The sequence below is a fragment of the Humulus lupulus genome, chromosome 6 (assembly GCF_963169125.1).
Source record: "Humulus lupulus chromosome 6, drHumLupu1.1, whole genome shotgun sequence".
In the NCBI taxonomy this organism is placed as follows: Eukaryota; Viridiplantae; Streptophyta; class Magnoliopsida; order Rosales; family Cannabaceae; genus Humulus; species Humulus lupulus.
Window position 1 is genome coordinate 210,800,220 of NC_084798.1, and position 6,807 is coordinate 210,807,026.

Genomic DNA, 6,807 nt, shown 5'->3' on the forward strand with positions numbered 1-6,807 from the left:
AGCATTTGATTGTGACATGGTAGGACCTTCTTTTGTTTTGGCTGAGGGGAGGTCTTTTGGTGGTTTTCGTCTTCATCCCATCCGATAGGTGGGAGAGGGGGGTAGGATGGTGGATCGAATGAGTATTTGACTAAGTAATCAAATTTTCCAAAAGGTTGCCCAAGGGGAGCAATATCCGTGTGCCCTGCCTCCCATTTTTCTTTTAAGAATTTGCCAGTACTAGGCTTCTTGGGGATTCTTTCTGGGTCGTCCATGTTAATGCAATCTGAGCAGTTGCATATGTCCCAATAAATATGCCCTGAGGATGACTTGTAGGCATAAATGGGGACTCCATTTTTGTTGAACGAAGTGATTTCTACATTTGTTGGTATGACGGAGGACATCATGTATTGAGTAGAGAACATCGTAGGAGTATCTTCCTTATTTTGAAAGTTGATTTCAATAGACCCATCTTTATTTGTAGAGTATGCTGGATCTGCCGAATGGATTGTAGGAGGTGATCGGTGGATCCTTTCGTAATTATTAATCCATGAGGTCGAAATGATTTTTTGTAGTTCCTCCGTAGTGATTTGCCTGGATATGTGGGTGCAACTCTGCTGTTGATTTGTATCAACAGTGATCATTAGTGCGTTTGAGCTTCCCGGAAGTGCGATGTCAATGGCATGGTTCTGGACTCTGTAAGCCATTTGGTAGTGTAGTGTAGCGCCAATAGATTCTGGATCTTGGTCTAAACCCACTATTTGCAGTTGAACTTTTAAAGCATCGAGAAGTCTTTTATCTTTCAAAGACATGCATAAGTTTGGGTAGAATGTGACAATTACCGTACCCGCATTAAGCGTTGTTTCAAGAGTACCGATGGAGACATGTTGAAATCTTCTCATTCGCGTATCCAACAAAGTGATCCTAGCACAAACAGGTAAGCTTTTTTGTCCATGATGGGTGAGGGCGAGTCGAATAGCCCCAAAATGGATGTGTGTTAGCCCTTGGTCTATCCATTGTTGAGGGAATTCCAGCGGAATCTCTAATCTAACTAGCTGTTCTTGTTCAGTAGCAGGGAGGTTACATTGGTCAAACTTTGTTGATTTGATGTATTCTTTGACTGACTTGGGTTGTTGGCGGATGAGTGTTTTTATGGATCGAGTGAGAATGCCTTGTGGTTTTGAGAAGGCATGGTAAGGATTTATGAGAGGTAGGTCGGAGGGGACGATCTTATCATCATCAGAGATGTAAGAGAGTTCATACATGTAGGCAAGTTAATTGGCCAAAGACTTTTGAGGGACGGAGTTCCAGAGGAGGCCATAGAGACAGGAGTAGAAAACATGGAGAGCTAGGATGTCGAGGAGCTAGGATTTTGAGGAATGAGAGACATTTGTGAGAGGTTGGGGTTTCTCTTTAGAAGGAGCGCTAAGGAGTCGACCTGGGCTCTGATACCATTAGGTAGAATATATCAAAGGATTGAGTATGTATAGTATGCAGATACAAGGCTAGTCTATATAGTAAGATTCAACCTCAAAACACATCCCTTATGTGGCGTCTAATTTTGCCTGGGCGGGATATTGTTTGAGATTGATCCTTGCTATAAAGATGTTGCGATATGTATTTTTATACTACCTAATGTTGAACAACCAGGTTTTAACCTAATGCTTCCCCTATACGAGAAAGAGCCCAAAGGGGTATTTAGAAAGCCATAGAATATGTAGAGAAAGATAAGATTTTATTTATTTTGGAAACTGATGCCCTTACAAGTGAATGTGGAGGAGTATTTATAATCCCCTTCCACTAAAACGACATAAAGAAAATTTAACATACACGCTTCCCTAGACTGAGGGAATCTTTGCTACTCGGGCTTTAAAAACGACATAAAGAAAATTAAACGCACACCCTTCCCTAGACTTAGGGAATCTCTGCTACTCTAGACTCTTTTTTTTTTATTATTATTATTAATACAAAGAGTTGTCTTTTCAAGCTGCAAGAAATCTCTGGTGTCTTCAGGGAGTCTGCAAACTTCAGTGTATTTTTTTTCTGAAAAATGTTATTACCTAGGCGATTCTAGTCAGCATAGCTGGGTGCATCACATGGGCAGGCGAATCTTCTCAGAGGTCACATGGGTCTATTTAATGATGGGTTCATGACTTGGATTAAGATTCATGCAGGTGTCATCACTGCCATCTTTATCAGATATACTTGGTTCTCCACGTGTTGGTTTTTTCTTGATTGATAATCCCTTCATTATTTCTTCATGAATCTCTCTTAATGATGTCGTTATTGGAGATGAGCACAGGGTATCTGGTTGTTGTGAGTCTTGGAAGATTGAATCATTATAATCAACCTTATATTTGGAGTAATGTTGATTGTAATAATCCATATCCTTTTCCATCCTTAGTGAGTAGTCTGCTGGATACTGTTCCCAAGGTGCGTCGTCTTCTGGTTGTGGCCATATTTCTTCAGGAATGATGCCATTTGTGCTAAACAGCATTTTCTCTAGCTGTCTGTGTTCAGGGTTTCCGATTACAGCCATTGGGTATTCGCTGGATCTGTATACTTGAACATTTAGTGTAAATGATAGATCATGGTTGACATTTAGCTTTAGTAACAAAATGGTGTAGCACTTTGTTGGATTTTCCACGTTTTCATCAGCTGGATAAGAGAAACCAACTGGTCTTTTATTGCGGACCTTTTCCCATTGTTGGGTGAGCAGATCATTCCAATCAGACAATGGCTTGAACCATTGCAATAGATCCATGGGATGTTGGTATGCAGGGCGGACGTCAGGCCTTTGCATGTAGCTACGAACCGATGTTCGGAGTCCTATGGTATGAACATCAATAGCAATAGTGTGGGAGCTCATTAAGTACCAGAACATGTGGGTGATCTTTTTTGGCATGAAAAGGGTATTCTCCATGTGAAAGAGTTTGGCAAATGGGTACTTTGGATGGAAGCCTAACTCTTTTTCCATTGATTTTCCATGACCTCTAATAAGGGTAGATTGGATATCTAGGGCATTTTGGATGGTCTTTATTTTTGGGGTTTTGTTGTTGATAACCTTTTAGGCATCTTTTGGAAATGTAGAGATGATTGCTGCAGGGTTTGCCATGAATACTAGAGGAATGGGTTGTTTAGTTTATTGGGAGATTATATTTATAGTATTTTGGTTTGGCCTTGACAGGAAATCTGGGATGGTGTTTGATTTTCCTTTGATGTGCTTGACTTGAAAGGTGTAGCGAGAGAACCACGTGGCTAATCGGAGTAATTGGGCATTGACAACTTTGTTTTGTTTGAATGTGAGCATTCCTTCAAAGGATGAGAAATCTGTTTCTACCCAGAAATTATGACCGATAAGGTGAAATTCAAACTGCATGATTCCCATTTTGATCGCTAGGATTTCTTTTAGAGTAGAGTGGTAGTGGAGTTGGGAATCTTTGAATGCTCTGCTCTTGTATCCGCACACCTTTCTTTTGTTGTTGGTGTCTTCCTCTAATAGGACCGCTCCCCAATTCTTGTCGCTAGCGTCAGTCTGCAGGATTCTTTTTCCATCTGATGGAATCTGAAGTGGTGGTAAATTTTTCATTAACTCTTTCAGGGTTTTCACCGCTTCTGTCTGTTCTTTAGCCCAAGGTGGAGAATCTTTTTGAAGCATCTTGGTTAATGGGCTTGTGAAGCCTGACAGGTGGGGCACGAAGTCTCTGAGGTAGTTCATGATCCCTAGGAACTGTTGGACTTGGGTCTTTGTGAGGCCTTCATTTGGAAATTTGTGGAGTTCTTGGGCTATGTGGGGTTGGGCTTCGTATGTGCCATTGTGCAATTTCATCCCTAGGAACTCAATTTTGGGCTGGCCGAAGACCATTTTCTTTTCTAATAACATTATTCCATACTTTTCGGTGATACCCGCAAATTGGGCTAGGAGATTGGTATGAGACTTTATATCAGGGGAAAATAGTAGGATATCGTCAATATAGATAAGGGTCTAGTTTAAGATGGGCTTGTAAATCTTGCTAATGGCTTTTTGGAAGAGGGATGGGGCTGTTTTGAGCCCAAATGGCATTACAGTCCATTGGAAATGATGGTTTGGGATACAGAATGTTGTTTTCGGCCTGTCCTCTACTTTGACTCCTAGTTGCCAAAAGCCTGCTTTTAGGTCAAATTTGGAAAATACATTTGCTTGTGAGAGGCTGGAGAACCAGGAATATCTATTTGGCAGAGGAAACTTGTCATCTGTTAGGAAGTGGTTGAGCGGTTGGTAGTTTATTACTAATCTTTGCTTTCCTCCAGTTTGTTCTGATCTATTGTTAACGTAGAATGCATGGCAGGCCCATGGAGATTCAGTTTCTTCGATTAGTCCTTGTGCTTTTAGCTCTTCGCATTCCTTGTTTGCCAAACTTTGATGATTGGGGCTCATTCCAGGATGGCTTGCTTTAGTTGGGTTTGCATCTTCATTCATCTTAAATGGAAGGGAAATGAAGAATTCTTCATTTTTCCACAGTGGGTGGTCGCATTTATGCGAGAACTCCATATGGGAATTAGCACATGATTTTTGGATAATGCGTTCTTTGATCAATGTTAGACAATCTTCAGTCATGTGAAAGTAATTCGGAACCTACTCTCATGGAGTGAAGTATTGCTTATATGCCAACCCCTGTGGAAGTATTCTCAGACTTTTTTTCTTTGTGTATAGGTCGAAACTTATAATTAAATCTTTTCTTGGAAGTTTGGAGCCGATGACCCTGTGGACTATTGAGCAACCTGGAAAAAATTGCAGCTTGATAGGCTTGCTGATTAGTTCCGTGCAGAAATTTTGGTTATTTGCTGCGTGGAAATACTGCTTCTTTTTCTTCCAGAATTCCAGCGGTAGTATATCAGGATTCATGATGGTGTAGGAGTCTCCAGTATTAAGAAGGCAGCTTCTTTGATTGGTTTGGAGTATTTGGTTGGGATAATTTGCATTTTTGCCATAGGGATGGGTTGAACTGAATTTATGGCATTCATTTTGAAGATTCCTCCTGCACTATCGTTGTCTGAGTTTGAGAATGGTCGTAAGGCACAGACAGTATATGGAGAGATTTCATCTTCTATAGAGAACACAAATTCTACATCATCGTCGGAGAGAGATACTCCTGTTACATCCTGGATGTGTGATATCATCTTCACCGTTTTCTTTTGGGCATTGCTTGGCAAAGTGCCCTTTCTATCTGCACAAGAAACATCTATTAGAAGACTTGCTTAGTCTATTCTTTCTCCGGAGAAATTTCCATGGAGTCCTTGGTTTGAATTACTTGCTTTTGTATCTCTTCCCACCATAGTTTGGCCTTTCGCAGGAACAAGATGACTTAGTTGAGCATTTGATTGTGAGGTCTCTTGGGCTGCATACCTTATCTAGCTGCTTTATTTGCTTCATATATTCATGTAGGAACTTATTCTGGGAGCACATTTTTTCTAGTGCTCTCATTATTGTTTGGAATAGCTCACCAAGAGTTGTGTTATGTAATGTTCTACCATTTGCTGAGAGGAGACTGAACGTCTCTTCTCCGAGTGGTTCTGGTATGGATGCCAGGAAGGCTTACTTTAGGTTTGGATCATCTACTCCCCCAATTAGGTAGAATCTTTTGGATATTCTTTGATAATGTAGCTGTAAGTCATTCTTATCCATTGAGCAGCACTTCATTTTAAAGAACTCTACTCTGAGTCTTTCGATTACTTGGGCATCTTGCCCACAAAATTCGACATAGAGGTGGTTTAGAGCTGCTTCGATTGATTCTGCTTGTAGGAATTGAAGTTGCATGTATTCTCCTAGGCATTGCCACCAGTCTTGCAACATTCCAGTGAACCTTGACATGAGTTGCAGAAGGATATCTCTTATTTCTGCCTTGGGCTTTTGAGCTTCGAGCAAGGTCCAAGCTTTGAATTCTTGAAAGCGAGACCTCCATTGACTTGGTGGCAAATCGTCCAATGTGAAGGTATGAGGTTTTCCGCTTGTCGCAAAGTTGTGCCTGGTGGTGTTTTGTTCTTCTGAGGATGACGCTTCCTCTTCTATGATTGGCTCTGTTTGAGGAAACCCCGTTTCTCTGTCTACCCCTGAGGCTTGGATGTGGTTTGTCATAAATTGATGTGGGGCTTCATCGCTACTGTCATCATCGTCGGTCTCCCATAATTCAGATTTTCCAGAGGAGGATGATTGCATATCGTCGCTTGAGCCATCTAGTTGTTCATTAAGATTAATTTGTGGGAGATTGTCTAAGCAGTGTTGATGGATAATCTCAGTGAGGCGATTTGTCTTTTGGACCATGAGTTGGTGTTTTGTCTGACCGTCATCTACTTGCTTTTCTTTTTGTTGTTTCTTTAGTTGGTCTTCTTCTTCAAGGATTCTTTTGAGGCGAAGTATTTGATCACCCCTTTTTGTAGGCGTTGCTAGTGGTTGGGAATGTTGTGGCAGTGTTGAAAACATCCATGGTGTGGGATTTACGCCTGGGGATAGAGAGACTTCTTTTTGCTGACTTTGCATAGCGACATATTGACTTTTCAAACTTTTAAGTTTTGCTTCTTTAGCTCGAAAAATGTCACGTGGAGCATGCTGGGATTTTGCCATAGTCAGTAGTTCTTCGTGTACTTTTGAGATTCTGTAAACGAGTCTGCTCATAGTTGTGTCTACCCTTGAGCTTTCGTCACTGAGTTTGGTCACCTTATGGCTTACGTGAGAGAGTTTTTCATCGATTTGTGCTAGAGTTTTGTTTTGAGCTAACATGTTCTCTGTTTGCCAATTCAAGACGGCTTTTGCAGGTGAGATCTTTTTTAGGGATCCATCAGGCTCTCGAA